The sequence below is a fragment of the Bos indicus genome, chromosome 17 (genome assembly GCF_029378745.1).
Source record: "Bos indicus isolate NIAB-ARS_2022 breed Sahiwal x Tharparkar chromosome 17, NIAB-ARS_B.indTharparkar_mat_pri_1.0, whole genome shotgun sequence".
NCBI lineage: Eukaryota > Metazoa > Chordata > Mammalia > Artiodactyla > Bovidae > Bos > Bos indicus.
The window spans coordinates 34,679,453-34,697,825 of NC_091776.1; the positions used below are offsets into that span (position 1 = coordinate 34,679,453).

The following is an 18,373-nucleotide window of genomic DNA, read 5'->3' on the forward strand; positions in this document are numbered from 1 at the left end:
GTACTCTGTTCAGAACAATTGCGTTGATGGCTTTAATGGATCTTTTCAAATGACCCCGAGTACTAATTCTTTAGGAAAATATAATTACTAAAGAAGAAAGAAAAAGAAAGCAGTCAAATTTGAAGCATATTCAGATCAATTAGCTTTATATTCTTTGAAATAATCTGCTTCATATACAACAAGTTTTTGGTTGTCTTAATATTTTAAAAAAGAAAAATTTCTATTTCCATTTGAGAAGACTATATACTATAATCAAAGCTGAAAGAGAAAAAGATAGCTATTAAAAATTCAAAAAATTATACCATTGAATACTTCACATGTAATAGGAACCTTTTAGGTGGATAATATGAAGAATATTTCCATTTTAATGGTAAGGTTTGAGTTTGATAAAAATTAGAGTTCTTTGATCTGTATGTGTATAAGCTGCTGCTGCTGCTGCTGCTGCTGCTGCTGCTGTGTCACTTCAGTTGTGTCCGACTCTGTGTGACCCCATAGACGGCAGGCCACCAGGCTCCCCCGTCCCTGGGATTCTCCAGGCAAAAATACTGGAGTGGGTTGCCTTTTCCTTCTCCAATGCATGAAAGTGATAGTGAAGTCGCTCAGTCATGCCCGACTCTTAGCGACCCCATGGACTGCAGCCCACCAGGCTCCTCCATCCATGGGATTTTCCAGGCAAGAGTACTGGAGTGGGTTGCCATTGCCTTCTCCGTATGTGTATATATTTTCCCCCTAAATTTGAATCTATTCAACTCTAGCATCCTAGGGAAAAAAATGCAAATTTTACTTTTGTTACTATTATTCACTAATAGTCTAAAGTGTGGTTGCAAACTCTTGTACTTAAAGACCCTAATGAACACCAAGCATTATCTAAAAATGAAGAAATAATATGACTAGCACATATTTTGCTGTTGTTTTTTCAAATATATATAAATATGCTATGATTACAAAAACACAGGAAAGAAAATGTTACACAGTTTTCAGTACCATTTTCCAGAAGACATTTTTTCAATTACACTGAGAAAATTTAACTGCAATTATATGGGAATCCCAGAGAAGGCAATGGCACCCAACTCCAGTACTCTTGCCTGGAAAATCCCATAGACGGAGGAGCCTGGTAGGCTGCAGTCCACGGGGTTGCTAAGAGTTGGGGACGACTGAGCGACTTCACTTTCACTTTTCACTTTCATGCATTGGAGAAGGAAATGGCAAACCATTCCAGTGTTCTTGCCTGGAGAATCCCAGGGACGGGGGAATCTGGTGGGCTTGTGTCTATGGGGTCGCAAGAGTCGGACACGACTGAAGCGACTTAGCAGCAGGAGCAGCAGCATATGGGAATCCACAAATTTTTTTGATGCCAAAAACTAATTCCACTAACTCAAAAATGTTAAAAATTGCTGAAACAAAATTTTAAGAGCCATTTTAAGAAGTACGGGAGCAGGAGGTGGGCAGGGTGTCGCAACCTACTCCTCAGGGCCTCTCCTGGAGCATGGCTAGGGTGGAGCCAGCCCACCAGGTGCCCCAACTGTAGTTCATGGCAAATCTTATAATTAAAGCATGGAATATGGAAACCAAAACATGTCAAATGGTACTTTAGTCTGATCTGAAATTCTACAGGCATGCATCTTATAAACAGTATATGGCAGAATTTTAAGCCAATCTGAAAGTCTCTGCTTTTCAGTAGAGATCAAGCCCTGAGCCTTTGGAGTGGGAGCACTGACTCCAAGACCATAGACTACCAGAGAACTAACCCTGGGGAGTATCAAATAGTGAGAACTCACAAAAAGGAAACCACTTGAATACTAGACCCAGCATCACCCAACCACCAGTAGCACCCTGTGCAGGACGCCTCATCTAAACAACAAACAAAACAAAAATACAAACCAAATCATCAGCAGACAGGAATACCACCTCACTCAGCCTTGCCCATCAGAGGAAAAACAAACAAACAAAAACTCAGCACAAATCTCACAAAGCTTACACAAACCACTGGACCAACCTTAGGAGGCCAGAAACCAAAAGGAAGAAAGAATTCAACTTTGAAAGCCCGGGAAAAGGAGACCTCAAACACAATAAGTTACAAAAAGAAAATAATGAAAAGGCAGAGAAATACTACACAAATGAAGGAACAAAGTAGAAATGCAGAAGTCCAAATAAATGAAGAAGAAATAGGCAAACTACCTGAAAAAGAATTCAGAATAATGATAATAAAGATGATCAAAAAACCTTGAAAACAAAATGGAGAAAATGCAAGAATCAATTAACAAAGACCTAGAAGAATTAAAGAATGAACATACAAACAACAAAATTACTAAAATTAAAAAAATTTCAACAGCAGAATATCTGAAGTAGAATGAATCAGTGAGCTGGAAGGTAAAATGGGGGAAATAACTTCTGAAGAGCAGAATAAAGTAAAAAGAATGAAAAGAACTGAGGATAGGCTCAGAGACCTCTGGGACAATATCAAATACACCAACACTTGAATATTATAGGGGTCCCAGAAGAACAAGAGAAAAAGGGTATGAGAACATTTTTGAAGAGATTATAGTTGAAAATTTCCCCAACATGGAAAAGGAAATAGTCAATCAAGTCCAAGAGGCACAAAGAGTCCCATATAGGATAAACTCAAGGAGAAACACACCAAGACACATACTAGTCAAACTAACAAAGACTAAACACAAGGAAAGAATATTTAAAGCAGCAAGGGAGAAGCGACAAGTAACAGACAAGGGAAACCCCATACGCTTAACAGATGAGCTTTCAGCAGAAACTCTGCAGGCCAGAAGGGAATAGCAGGATATATTTAACATACTGAAAGGGGAACATCTACAATGAAGATTACTGTACCCAGCAAGGATCTCATTCAAAATTAATGGAGAAATAAAAACCTTTTCAGAAAAGCAAAAGTTAAGAGAATTCAGTACCACCAAACCAGCTTTACAACAAATGTTAAATGGACTTATATAGTCAAGAAATACAAGAGAAGAACAAAGATCTACCAATCAACCACAAACAATTAAGAAAATGGCAATAGGAACATACATATCAATAATTATTTAAAGGTAAATGGATTAAATGCTCCAACCTAAAGACACAGACTAGCTGAATGGATACAAAAACAAGACCCATATATATGCTGTCTACAAGAAACCCACTTCAGGCCTAAAGACACATATAGACTGAAAATGAGATGATGGAAAAATATATTCCATGCAAATGGGAAACAAAAGAAAGGTGGAGTAGCAATCCTTGTATCAGACAAGTTTAGTTCAGTTCAGTTCAGTCGCTCAGTCGTGTCCGACTCTTTGCGACCCCATGAATTGCAGCATGCCAGGCCTCCCTGTCCATCACCAACTCCCGGAGTTCACTCAAACTCACGTCCATTGGGTCGGTGATGCCATCCAGCCATCTCATCCTCTGTCGTCCCCTTCTCCTCCTGCCCCCAATCCCTCCCAGCATCAGAGTCTTTTCCAATAAGTCAACTCTTCACATGAGGTGGCCAAAGTACTGGAGCTTCAGCTTTAGCATCATTCCTTCCAAAGAACACCCAGGACCGATCTCCTTTAGAATGGACTGGTTGGATCTCCTTGCAGACCAAGGGACTCTCAAGAGTCTTCTCCAACACCACAGTTCAAAAGCATCAATTCTTCGGCGCTCAGCTTTCTTCACAGTCCAACTCTCACATCCATACATGACCACTGGAAAAACCATAGCCTTGACTAGACGGACTTTTGTTGGCAAAGTAATGTCTCTGCTTTTTAATATGCTATCTAGGTTGGTCATAACATGCAAAATAGACCTTAAAATAAAGACTATTACAAGAGATAAGAGGGGACACTATATAATGATCAAGGGATCAATCCAAGAGGAAGACATAACAATTGTAAATATCTATGCACCCAACATAGGAGCACCTCAATACATAAGACAAAACATTAACAGACAAAAAAGGAGAAATTAACAGTAACACAATAATAGTAGGAGACTTTAACAACCCACTCATACCAATGGACAGATCATCAAAACAGAAAATTAATAAGAAAACACAAGTCTTAAATGATACATTAGATGAGATGGATCTCATTGATATCTTCAGGACATTCCATCCAAATGCAGAAGAATACACCTTCTTCTCAAGTGCACATGGAACATTCTCCAGGATAGACCACATCTTGGGTCACAAATAAAACCTCAGTAAATTTAAGAAAACTGAAATCGTATCAAGCATCTTCTCCGACCACAATGCTATGAGACTAGATATCAATTACAAGAAAAACATTGTAAGAAACACAAACACATGGAGATTAAACAACACGTTTCTAAATAACCAACAGGTTACTGAAGAAATCAAAAGGGAAATAAAAAAAATTTCTAGAAACAAATGACAATGAAAACACAACAACTCAAAACCTATGGGATGCAGCAAAAGCAGTTCTAAGAGGGAAGTTTATAGCAATACAATCCTACCCCAAGAAAGAAGAAAACCATTGAATTGACAACCTAACTTTACACCTAAAACAACTGCAAAAAGAACAACAACAAAAATCCCCCAAAATTAGTAGAAGGAAAGAAATCATAAAGGTATGAGCAAAAACAAATGAAAAAGAAAGAAATAATAGTAAAGATTAATAAAACTAAAAGCTGGTTCTTTGAGAAGATAAAATTGACAAACATTTAGCCAGATTCATCAAGAAAAAGCGAAGAATCATATCAACAAAATTAGAAATGAAAAAGGACGAGGTTACAACAGACAAGGTAGAAATACAAAGTATTATAAGAGACTATTATGAAACATTATATGGTAACCTGGAAGAAGTGGACAGATTCTTAGAAAAGTTCAATCTTCCCAAGACTGAACCAAGAAGAAATAGAAATTATGAACAACCCAATTACAAGCACTGAAATTGAAGTTGTGAGCAAAATTCTCCCACAAAACAAAAGCCCAGGACCAGATGGCTTCACAGGAGCCTTCTATCAAACATTTAGAGAAGAGCTAATGCATATCCTTCTAAAAGTCTTTCAAAAAACTGCAGAGGAAGGAACACTTCCAAACTTATTCTACGAGGCCACCATCACCCTGATACCAAAACCAGACAAAGACAACACAAAAAAAAGAAAACTAGAGGCCAATATCACTGATGAACATTGATGCAAAAATCCTCAACAAAATTTTAGCAAACAGAATTCAGCAACACATCAAAAAGCTCATACACAATGATCAAGTTGGGTTTATTCCAGGAATGCAAGGATTTTTCCATCATCAAAAAATCTACAAACAATAAATGCTGCAGAGGGTATAGAGAAAAGGGAATGCTCCTGCACTGTTGATGGAAATGTAAATTGATACAGCTACTATGGAAGACGGTATGGTGATTCCTTAAAAAAACTAGAAATAAAACCAACACATGACCCAGCAATCCCACTCCTAGGCATATACCCTGAGGAAAACAAAATTGAAAAAGACACATGTATCCCATTGTTCACTGAAGCACTATTTACAACAGCTAAAACATGGAAGCAACCTAGATGTCCATCAACAGATGAATGGATAAAGAAGTTATGGTACATATACACAATGGAAAATATTACTCAGCCATAAAAAGGAACACATTTGAGTCAGTTCTGATGAGGTGGATGAACTTAGAACCTATTATACAGAGTGAAGTGAGTCAGAAAGAGAAATATATCATTCAAACACATATATACAGAATCTAGAATAATGGTACTGAAGAACTTATTTCCAGGACAGCAATGGAGAAACAGACATAGAGAATACACTTACGGACATGGAGAGAGGGGTGGAGAGGGTGAGATGTATGGAAAGAATAATATGGAAAATTATATTACCATATGTAAAATAGATAGCCAACGGGAATTTGCTGTATGGCTCAGGAAACTCAAACAGGGGCTCTATATCAATCTAGAGAGGTGGGATGGGGAGGGAGATGGGAAGGAGGTTCAAAACCGAGGAGATATAAGTATACCTGTGGCTGATTCATGTTGAGGTTTGACAGAAAACAACAAAATTCAGTAGAGCAATTATCCTCCAATTAAAAAAAAATAAAAAAAGATGGGAAAAAAAGTACATTTTAAAAACTTAATAAATTAGAACACTCACAGATATAGTAATAAGTAGACTTAAAAACCTTATGCTTAAAAGAGTAAGAGATTTGTCATAAGCTCTACTATTGTCTGAAGTAAAATATAGTCAGTAGTAGCATTATGGTCAAATGTGCCTACCCTGAAGCAAGAGGGCCAGAGTAAAAATCTAAGACCTGCCACTTATTAGCTATGTGACCCTAGGCAATTAAATTTCTTAGCATCTCAGTTTTCTCATTTATATTAATAATCTAATATTGAATTAAAAAAAATAATTCCAAGAAAAAAGGCATGAATACAGTTATTTCCTACATACTTGTACACTACAGGCTGAAAGTAGTATAGAACAAAACAAATGATTAAAGGTAGTACAGAAAAGATTAAGCCAAGAAGAGGCTAAAGAGCAAATAACTTAAGGATGTCTTCTGAGGCACACACCTAGCTGTCACCAAATATCTGCTGACTTTTCTTGACCCAGATGGTTGTAAGGTCTCACTTTAAGTTATAATATAGTAAATCTAAGTAGAATCTGAAAAATGAAGTGTTAATATTATAATAACTAGGATAACTAAATTTTAAAAAGCATACAAAGAAATACAATAACAAAAGCAAAATATAAACTAAAACAGAGTACTGAAAAATATTTCAGTAATTCAAAAGGAAGCTGACAAAAGATAGTAGAGGAAAGAAAAACAAACAGAAAAACAAATCATAGAACTAAACCCAAACATGCTGACAATTTTACTAAATGTAAATGGTATAAACACATCAATTAAAAAATCCGAGACCTAACTGTTATTCTATATGAAACTAAAATGAAATAAAATAATAGATATGTTATATGTAAAAGAATAGAAAAAGATATCCCAACAACAGCAAACTACATTCTTTTAAAAATTACATGGAACATTCAATGACAGGATGGTATCCTGGATCATGAAAGAAATCTATCAAATTTAAAAGAACTGAAATCATACAAAAATGTCTCTGCCATAACAATTAACTAGGAGTTAAAAGCACAATTCTATCTGGACAGCTTCCAGATACTTGGAAATTAAGCAACATACACTGGTAATCAAATCTGTAATCAAAAAGGAAATCAAATCTTAGGGGAGAAATTAGAAAATATTTGAGCTAAATGAAAATAAAATAAAAATATATCAAAAATTTGTGAAATGCCACTAATGCGGTGCTTTGAGAGTAATCTATAGCATCTGAAGAGAGGTTTCAAATCAGTAATGTTTCCACTATATGAAACAAGAATAAAAAGAGCAAAAAAATACCCAAAGGAAGAAGGAAAATTGTACAAGAACAGATACCAATTAAATTGAAAATTAAAAAGCAAAAGAGAAAAATCAATGAAACCAGGGTCTTTGAAAAGATTGAGAAAATTGAGAAACCTCAAAAGAGGAAGAAGACACAAACTGCCAGTAACAGTTACCCTATGACTTACTATTTCTAGAGATAGGAATACTTACATTCACACAAAAATCTGTCCACTCATGTTTATAGCAGCACTATTCATAACAAAGAAGCTTCCCTGGTGGCTCAAGAAACTGCCTGCAATGCCTTCTCCCTGGAGAAGGGAATGGCAACTCACTCCAGTATTCTTGCATGAAAATCCCATGTACAGAGGAGTCTGGTGGGCTACAGTCCATGAGGTCCCAAAGACTGGGACACGACTGAGCAACTAACACTTTCACTATTCATAACAAAAAATGAAAACAGTCTAAAATATCCTTCAACAAATTGGAATGTATGGATATACAAACTGTAGCACTTCTAGACAGTGGAATACTACCCAGCAAGAGAAAAGGAACAAATCACTGATACAGACAACACAAATAAATTTCAAAAACCTAAGTAAAAGCCATGTTCAAAGGCTACATATTATATAATTCCATTTATGTGACAAGAGAAATGACAACTATAGGGACAGATCAATAGTTGCCAGGGGTTAGTGGCAGAAAGAGGGTTTGACTACAAAGGTGCAGCATGAAGAAGCTTTTTGCAATGAATAAATTTTTTGTATTGTGATTGTAGTGGTAGTTATACAATTATTCACACTTATCAAAAACTCAGAGAACTATACACAAGTTACTAAGCTCTATTACCTTGATAAAGTTTCTTAACCTGTCTACATCTCAGTTTTTACCTATAGGATCAAGTATGGTACTATATTGATTTTATAAAGTTAAGATTTAACGATTAAAATATTTTCAACAAAACTTAGATTCAGGATATGCTGAATTTGAAATGCCTTTGAGGTATCTAAGTAGGCAGTTCAATGAAGAGGTCAAAACAAATCTCTGAGATGAATCAGGGGCAATCATGTTGATTCCTAAAGCCATGGGTATAGATGAGATTGCCTATGGACCGAAAAGGAAAAGAGGGGTCATGGCACACAATTTTCATTAACTTCAACATTTTATGGCTAAGCAGAGGAGAATAAATATGTAAAGGCATCAAGAGGAGACAGAAATACAAGTAAAACCAGATTATTGCCATGTAAAACACTGGAAAAGACCCTGATGCTGGGAAAGATTGAGGGCAAGAGAACAGTGGGGGGTGGAGGGAAGGGCAGAGGATGACATAGATAGATAACATCACTGACTCAATGGACATGAGTTTGAGTAAACTCTGGGAGACAGTGAAGGATAGGGAAGCCTGGTGTGCTGCAGTTCATGGGGTCGCAAAAGAGTTGGACATGATTTTACAGCTGAACAACAACAACAAATTTATAGGTTATGTCCTTAGAGTGAGAGACTGAGCTCTTCATTACCTCATCCCTCATTCCTGCTCATCCGATTGAGAACCAAAGTGACATAAAAATAAGATTTTTACTATGTGGCCTAAAGAACGGTACAGCAGCAAGATAGAAGGAATCTGAGTTTCTGACACCATGGAACCTCCATTATCAAGTTAGCGGCTCCACTGTGTTATTACTCCCTTTAAAAGACTCTTAACTGAAGATACAGCAGTCACAGTATTTTCAGAACTCATCAAAGCAGATTTATGACAAGGGGCATACACAAAGAATAATATTAACACATTTTAAAGCAAATATTTAAACAAAAGGCACAACATACGACATGTACATATTAATGTACCTAATTACCTAATTACAAAAAGAATTACCTAATCACAAAAAGCACATGATAGATTTCTACAGTTTGAAACTGATAAGCATTTTAAAGTTTGTATGTATTTAAAAATACTCACAAATGATTCTTTGTTTTGTTGGATTTTTGGAAGGAATGAGGGCTGAAGAAGAGAGTCAATGTAAGTAATTAGGTTATTTCTCACATTAATAATGAATATAACAAGAAAGCAGAAAAAGCACAAATAATCTAGAAATCAGACATAGGTTTAGTCTGTGCTATTTGTCATTGTTATTATTCAAAGCTTTAATCATGACTATTACTTTTTCAGTCACTGTAGACAAACTTCAGTACAATTTTAATTGAATTCTTAACTATCATAATTAAGTATAAGAAAACCCATTCACTATAATATTCAAGATTAAAGTTATATGATTTATTTTTCTAAATCTTAATGGTTCACAATAACAGAATAACATAAAAACTTCCAATCTAACTTTAAAAATATATAATTTGTATTCTCAAAACAATCTTCAAATTATTTCTTTACTGGAAATTTGGAAAAGAGTAGAAAATCCTGCATCTTTTAAGCCTGCAGAGAATTATCAAAAGCCTGACTGAAGTATCAAAATAAGTTTCATGCTAAGAGGGAAAAAAGTAATAATTATTTACTAAAACCCTTTTTCATGTTTACCCTCTGGTGTTTCTACCAGCCATTTCTAGCAAACTACCAGGAAGATGCTTGTTTTCTCAGACACAATGGATTTTTTTTCTGACTAAATTCATTTCTGAACTTTGAAGCATACAAAGTTAATAAACGGAAGGAAAAGCAAATACAGAGTTGTCATTTTTAAATTATATTCTTAAAAGGTTTACGGGTATCATTTGTGGAACACAAAGAGATTTCCTTCTCTTAACAGCATTCCAGGACATCACTCTTTCCTGCCTACTAGCAGACAAGATTATACTTGTCTGGAATGTCAGTGAAGTATTTATACAAAGGCGGGTTTTTTCAGAATCTTCTTATTGTGAACACAAAACAGGAAATACAGTAATACCATCAGTCTATGTTAAACACTATTCAGTATAAACTGTGTCTCTCTCTTCCTAAGCACTAGGCTAACCTCCAGAAGGAGCTGAAAATGAGCACATCTATAAACACAAACCACTAGGCGTTTGCAGCCAGCAAGAGCAAAGGCTCAGGGAAAAACCCAATTAAACTTGAAGAATCTGCCAAACTGCGTTTTAGAGTGTCACACTACAGCGTCTAATAAAAAACTCATTTTTCTCAAGTTCACAGGAGAAAATAAAAGTAGTCTATCAAAGTTAATACTTTGTTGAATGAAAAACAGCTCAATAAGTTGATTTTACTGAAAAACTAATTTGGAGGCAGAAAAAATAAATTTCTGTGTAAAGGGGCTACCAATCAAAAACAACAAATATCGCATTTTATGTTCTAAAAAATATTTTTTCATTGTTTTCACTTAAAAAATTTACCTTCCATGAGTAAAAAAAAAAAAAAAGTTTCTACAAACCTACTACTAAAGAGTTTTCACCTTTTCTTACAAGTAGATTATAAAGTGTAACTGGGAACCCAAGTAGAGTAAGTTTCACAGAGATTAATTTTAATTTTTCATACGATAGCAAAATGAACTTTGGTTTGACTGCCCCCTGCTGATGCAAAATTTTCAAAACTACAGAAGTTAATAAAATTGTAATAGTTAAACTATGTTTTACTCAGAAATTAGCTTCAATTTCTTATTGAAAATGAAGGAGATTTAAATACCTAAACCTCCATGTCTTATTTTTACTCAATGGGCAAATATTTGTGGAATATCTATGACCTCACACTTATCAAAAATATGATTTCATCTCTCTGGCCTCAAAATATTTTTAAGTTATTAGATGAACAGAAAAATCTGAAAAATAATAAACTATTAGAGAAAATCAAGAACTAAACTAAATAGTACTGAAGAGAAGTAAGCTAGGGAAAGAGGTTGGTAGGGCAAAATTAGTTTAAAAAACTGTAAGACCAAGACAGCTGAGAAAATGTAGTAAGAAAATATAAAAGAGACAAAGTAAGAAGAAGCCTGGAGGAAATCCTAAACATAGAATGCACAGAACACAGGACACCAGAAGAGTTTAATTTCCAGAATAAATGGACAAATGTTTAGTGAGAATAGAAAAGAGAGAGAGATGGGACCCAACTTTTGAAACTAAAAAGGCTAGAATGAAGGGCGAGACTTGAGACAAACAAGGATTCACTGAAGGTTCCTTAGCAGCATGATACCCTGGTAAAAACAGTATAATAATGGGGTAAAGCAGCATAAAACCTGGTTAAAGACAATCCTTTAGGAAGAATATTGTGAAACAGAAACAAAGAGGAAATGGAGGAAGAAGAGCCTGTGGGCAGAGAAAACTGGAAGACAACTATAGTAAGCCAAGGAAAGAAGTCAACCAGAATGGAAGCAAAGGGAATGGAAAAGAGAAATGCAATTGAGACACATTTTGAGTTAAAAACAATACTGAGTGCCTAACTGGATTCAGCTTTTTGTCTAATTCTTATGCCATATTAAATGATTGTTAAATTCAACTGAAATAAAAGAGAAGCAGTGGACAAAAAGTTAACAGAAGGAAAAATTGTAGTGTCATTGGAGCTAATGGGATACAGAGTTTCAAGGAGATGTGAGTAGTCAGCAGGATTAAATTTGTGAAATTCAAGACAAATAAGAACCCTTAAGAAGCCATTAAATTTTGTGTGGTAGTCATGGTGACCCTTACATATTCACTTTTATTAAAGTTGTTCACCCAAGGAGGAACTAGAGAGCTTAAAATTTAAAAAACTGAGATGAGATACAGAAACAAAGCAGAGGAATTCACTTTAAGGAGAATATGTCCATCTCAGGTTAGAGGAAAGGAGGAGCATATAAGTAACAGGGCAGAGCTATTTTTATAGTTCAAGATGGGATATATGAGGAATTTCATGGCAAATGGTCTCAATTATCTCAATAAATCAGCTTCCAAGTTCATTTTTCAAAAACAAAAAAATGATAGATCAATATTCAGAAAAAAACCTGGAAAATACTTGATACCACATTTCTACCCAGGAATCCAGTGTCTACTGGAGATGACCAGTCCCACAGAATGGCTTCTTCTAGTCAACACTTCTCATTTTTCTATATCTATCTAGAAAAATCTGTGTGTTATTTTGCAAAAAAGTTTAAAGCTGACCCACTGATGACACTGCTTCTGACACATACATGTAGGCCCTTAGGTGGCTCAGATGGTAAAGCGTCTGCCTGCAATGCAGGAGACCTGGGTTCCATCCCTGGGTTGGAAAGATCCCCTGGAGAAGGAAATGGCAGCCCACTCCAGTATTCTTGCCTGGAAAGTCCCATGGATGGCAGAGCCTGGTAGGCTACTGTCCATGGGGTCACAAAGAGTCAGCATAGTTTTTCCAAATACGGTTTCTGTGAATTCATCTGGAATAGAGCATGCAACTCAATAATAGACTTTATTCATACGCTACAGGTAAAAGCAGTAAAGAAGACCACATGGAAAAGTAATGTGTCTCCTAAGATAAAACAGTACTTTTGTTTTAGAATCTCACACACACACACACAAAACAAAAACAAAAGAAATCATAATTTCTGAACCTTATGTTACATTTTCTCTGTAAAGAAATTGTGTTGAAAGAAGTGTAATATATGAGTTCACATGACAAAACTAAAGACTGAAGATACCTCATGACACAACTAAGACCTAGCAGGGCAAATAAATAATAAAATAAATAATTAATAATCACTTTTTTTGGCTTCCCAGGTGGTGCTAGTGATAAAGAACCCACCTGCCAATGCAGGAGACCTAAGAGACACAGGTTTGATTCCTGGGTCAGGAAGATCCCCTGGAGGAAAGTATGGTAATCCACTCCAGTATCGCTGGCTGGAGAATGCCATGAACACAGGAGCTTGGGGGGCTACAGTCCATAGGGTTGTCAAGCGTAGGACAAGACTGAAGCGACTTAGCACAGCACATAGCACAGAACAAATATTTTTTAAAAGTTGAATGTTGACATGATCAAAGTTTCCTCTTAAAACTCACACTCACAAAAATGATGTAATAAAACCCCAGGATATAATGAGGTCCAATAAGAATGTATTATTTTATTGAAGAGGACACCAATTGTTTTGAAGCAAGGTGTTATTTCTCTTCATGACTAAATCTTCAAAACATTACAATAAAATTGATACGAGATGTTAACACTAATTGATATTTCCTAGAAAAGATGAAAAATCATAAGTATTTGTACAATGAATAAAGTGCTATACTGACTGGATGTCTACATAATAGACCAAACAAAGTTTTCTCTAAAGTTAAATAGGCAGAGATCTGATAATATCTTCTTCCTTTTAAACTGAAAACGACTATATGTTATTAAATAAAATTTTATAAAAAGAATTAACCTTTTTTCAATTCTTTGAATATCATCCTCTAGTCTTTATATACATGAACACATTTTATAGCAGTAGTTACTCTAGATATTTCAAACACCTTTTGCAATTAAAAATGTCACCTTTCCATTTTCAGACTCAAGTAAAACGGGATTTTCCAAGTCAATTCCGTTTTGAAAACAAAATTAAAGTTCCTTTGACAAGAGATTTCCCCACAAAAAAGTAAAATTAAAAAAACAAAGAGGTCAGTTTTCAGAAAGTAAAGTACATATGAGAAGACAAAAGGAATGACCATTTTAACTAAGGAATGTAAAGCAAATTTAAATCAATATTGAATGTAGGACACATCTGGATGATGAGCAGAGGTATATTTCAAAACACTGCTCACAAATGAAAATGCTGTCTAACAAACATGTAATTGAAAAAAGATGACACAGCCAAGCTAAAATAGTTTTATACTATATTCATTAAAATAGACTAATAAAAATACAAGGAAATAGTCCTAAGTACAGAAAGAACAGTTTATCAATACAATATTAAAAGTCTTTCTTCCTGGTATCTTCATTAGTTGTTACTGCACTAAACATCAAAAGTAGCAATATTATGTTGAGAGAAGCATAGTTAAAACAAACATACTTATCCCATATCAGCATATCCTACAGAAATAATTACCTAATTATCTAAACAATACACTGTGTATTAAGTTGCTTCAGTAGTGTCCAACTCTCTGTGACACTATGGACTGTAGCCCACCAGGCTCTGATGTCCATGGGATTCTACAGGCAAGAATACGAGTGGGTTGCCATGCCCTCCTCCAGGGGATCTTCCAGACCAGGGATTGCACCTGCATCTCTTACGTCTCCTGCATTGGCAGGCAGGTTCTTTACCACTAGCGCCACATGAAAAGCCCATAAATAATACCCTAAACACTAAAACAAGTAAGTTTTGAACATACAGATTGGAAATAGAAGGTGATGTGCGGACATGAGTGAGGCAACAAAACAATGAGAAACAAACAAACGAAAAAACTAAGAAAATGAGAGCATACACTGGCCCCTGAGTCAGAAATGAAAACTATGGGATGATAGTATCCCTGAGAGTGAGTAACAAAGCCAGTTTAAAAAAGTTGGATTTGCCCCCTAAAAAGTTTTGTAAACAATCACCCTGGAATACTCATCTTTTAAGAATTAGGAGGAAAAAGTTCATTATGCTCCAAGGGGATACAAAAAGGCCTTTGGGATTTGACTCAATTAAAATAGTATATTTAGATAAGAAGGTTACAGAACAAAGTATCTTAATTTGACAGCAGTAACAATCCTCATTCACCAAGACTTACTCTTGCCTGAGGAACATGTTTAAGGTCCTATATATGATGACAGCACACACACAATAAGAAAAATAATGTAAACTGAAAGGATGGTTAATACTAATTATCTGTTTTAGACATAAATACTGATGGATAAAATATCACCAGCATACCAAAGTCCTTTGATCATAATTATCCCTTAATCATTATTTTTTGTTTCTTTGTTTTTAGTTTCTCTGAGAAGCTATGTGAATAAAGGCAAGATAGAAAGTGTCAGAAAAGATACAAGCAGAACTTTAAATATGAGAATTGTGTTAATGACTCACTGTAGAAATTTAAATGTAATGAACTGTTTCCTCAACAGGAGTGATTAACTCCCAGGGATCCACCCACATTCCCTTGACCAGTACTTGAAACAACTAAGACACAACTGAAATGGCTGGTCAGCGTTGATAATAAATTATGTGAATTTAGAAAACAACTGGTCACGACAATGAAATAGCCCATAATTATGGCCTCATTAACACAATACTATCTAAACTGAACCTTTATTTTAGTAATCTGGTCTAAAGCTCTCTAAATCCCAGCACATCTAGCTCATCGATTAATTCCACAGAAAATGTTAAGATTTCCAAAAATAAACAAGTTGCAAAATGAAAGCCAAACTGGGAGTGAAGATAGCTCCATCCTGCACACTACTCTATTTCATCTTAATTTTTTAAGTCTAAGAAGAGAAATGGTAGAAAGACAATAAAGGACTGTTGTTGTTCAGTCACTCAGTCATGTTTAACTGTTTGCGACCCCATGGACTTCAGCACGCCAGGCTTCCCTGTCCTTCACCATCAGCCAGAGCTTGCTCAAACTCATCTCCATCAAGTTGGTGCTGCCATTCAAACATCTCATCCTCTGTCATCCCCTTCTCCTCCTGCCTTTAATCTTTCCCAGAATCAGGGTCTTTTCCAATGAGAGGGCTCTTCGCATCAGTGTGGCCAAAGTATTGGAGTTTCAGTTTCAGCATCAGACCTTTCAGTGAATATTCAGGGTTGATTTCCTTTACTATTGACTGGTTTGATCTCCTTGCAGTCCAAGGGAGTCGTCAAGAGTCCTCTTCAATACCACAGTCCAAAGGCATCAATTCTTCGACATTCAGTCTTTTTTTTTTTACTGTCCAGCTGTCACATCTGTACATGATTACTGGAAAAACCATAGCTTTGACTACAAAGATCTTTGTCAGCAAAGAAATGTCTCTACTTTTTAATATGCTGTCTAGGTTTGTCATAGCTTTTCTTTCAAGGAGCAAGCGTCATTTAATTTCATGGCGGCAGTCACCATCTACAGTGATTTTGGAGCCCAAGAAAATAGTCAGTCACAGTTTCCATCGGTACCCCATCTATTCGCCCTGAACTGATAGGACCTGATGCCATGATCTTAGATTTTTGAATGTACTTAGATGAACTTGAGTACAACTAAAGTTTTAAGCCAGCTTTTTCACTCTCCTCTTTCACTTTCATCAAGAGGCTCTTTAGTTCTTCTTCACTTTCTGCCATAAGGGTGGTATCATCTGCATGTCTTAGGTTACTGATTTTTCTCTTGGCAATCTTGATTTCAGCTTGTGCTTCACCCAGTCCAGCATTTTGCATGATGTACTCTCCATATAAGTTAAATAAGCAGGGTAACAATATACAGCCTTTACATACTTCTTTCCGAATTTGAAACCAGTCCGTTGTTCTATGTCTGGTTCTGTTGCTTCCTGACCTGCGTACAGGTTTCTCACAAAGCAGATAAGGCGGTCTGGTATTCCCAACTCTTTAAGAATTTCCTTGGTTTGTTGTGATCCACACAGTCAAAGACTTTAGTGTAGTCAATAAAGTAGAGGTAGACGTTCTTCTGGAACTCTCTTGCTTTTTGTGTGATCCAGTGGATGTTGGGAACTTGATCTCTGGTTCCTTTGCCTTTTCTAAATCCAGCTGATACATCTGGAAGTTCTTGGTTCATATCCTGCTGAGGCTAGCTTGGAGGATTTTGAGCATTACTTTGCTAGCACGTGAAATGGGTGCAACTAATTATTATCTTCTCTCTCTCCTGAAGTCAGGATTATGATCCTAAGTCTCCTCATAAACAAGAGCAAGAAACAGAAACAGATGGAATGAAATGGTAGAAAAAATAACCTGTTGAAATAATGCAAGAAACTTGATCACACCTAGGATTATCTTCTAACTTTCAGCACTAAATTAGTCAACTATAACTCTTCATAAATAGTTCCTTCTTTCTAAGACATTCTACCTGAATTTTTGCTTTAATACTTTTATAAATAATTTCTTTAAGCAAAATCCTATATTGTTGGAGAAAGCTTCAACTATATCTAATTTTAAAATTATAGAGCTGTATTTTCCCCAACATAAAGAAAACCTAAGTTATCAGCACCTAAAAATATCAAACACAAAATTAAAAAACCATCTCTTTAAAAAGTGACAGAAATATAAGAGAATTCTTGAGAAACAAAAAGAAAACTACAAATTTACAGAGGTAAGCTAATGAAAAATAGCTAACTCTAGAGCAGGCATTTGTCTTGAGTATACCTGAGGATTCCTTGTAATCCAGAAATTAATGACTCCCATATATCTGTGAAGGTTTAAAAAGAACAACAACAAAAAAGTCAAGGGCCTTGCCTTCGAGGATGAGTGAATCAGAGAGAGTACAAAAAGAAGTGAGTCCCAAATGGACATTGTAAATAGGTCAACACTGCCTAACCCAGGCTACAGAGGGAGACTCTGGGATACGGCATCATAGCCTTAGGTAAAAGAGAAATAAAGAAAAAAAGACTCTCCACAGAACTGATAATCATGAGTCTTAAGAAGACTACACACATAGCCCCCAAACTTGAAACTAAAAATTTAGTTTAAATTAGACCTGGACACCCCAGTAGCTATAAACACACTTGGTATGCACAACTTGACTTCTAAATACTGTTCTCCATCAAAAGGAATCAGTTCCTCTTGAAGAAGTGGCAGATTTCAGGATTATTAGTCCAGAACACATTTTGCCAGAAAGAACGTACAAAAGAACGATGGAGATCAAACAACGAGTATGGGAGTGGAAGGTGATCCAAGTGGCCTAAATTGGGACAATTTGAACATCAAGATAAATACTGGTAAAAACTAAAAAAGTGAATACAGTAAGAATTCCTAAGTTCATAGTGATAAAAACAAGGAAAAAGGGAACATTCTTCCTTATAGTAGAAAGCCAATCAATAGAGACAGAAAATTCCACTTTATAACAAATGCATATAAGTACAAAATAATTCTTGGAGAAGGTTATTCTTTGAGGTACTGTTGAAAAAGAAAGTGAAAGTGTTAGTTGTTTGCAATCCCATGGACTGTAGCCCACCATAGGCTTCTCTGTCTATGGAATTCTCCAGG

At 35.7% G+C, this 18,373-nt stretch overlaps 1 protein-coding gene across 8 annotated transcripts in view; it reads right to left on the bottom strand.

Moving 5' to 3' along the window:
• Nucleotides 1-18,373, bottom strand: part of AFG2A (AFG2 AAA ATPase homolog A) — a 332,309-nt gene that overhangs the window by 181,513 nt on the left and 132,423 nt on the right. Inside the window, exon 15 of one of the 8 annotated variants that reach the window (XM_070770149.1) lies at nt 1-18,373. This exon is cut by the window's left edge and continues 19,967 nt beyond it; it is cut by the window's right edge and continues 14,079 nt beyond it. The exons of the other annotated variants lie outside the window; for them this stretch is intronic. The gene's annotated coding sequence lies outside the window, so the exon portion shown is untranslated. 8 annotated transcript variants of the gene reach the window in all.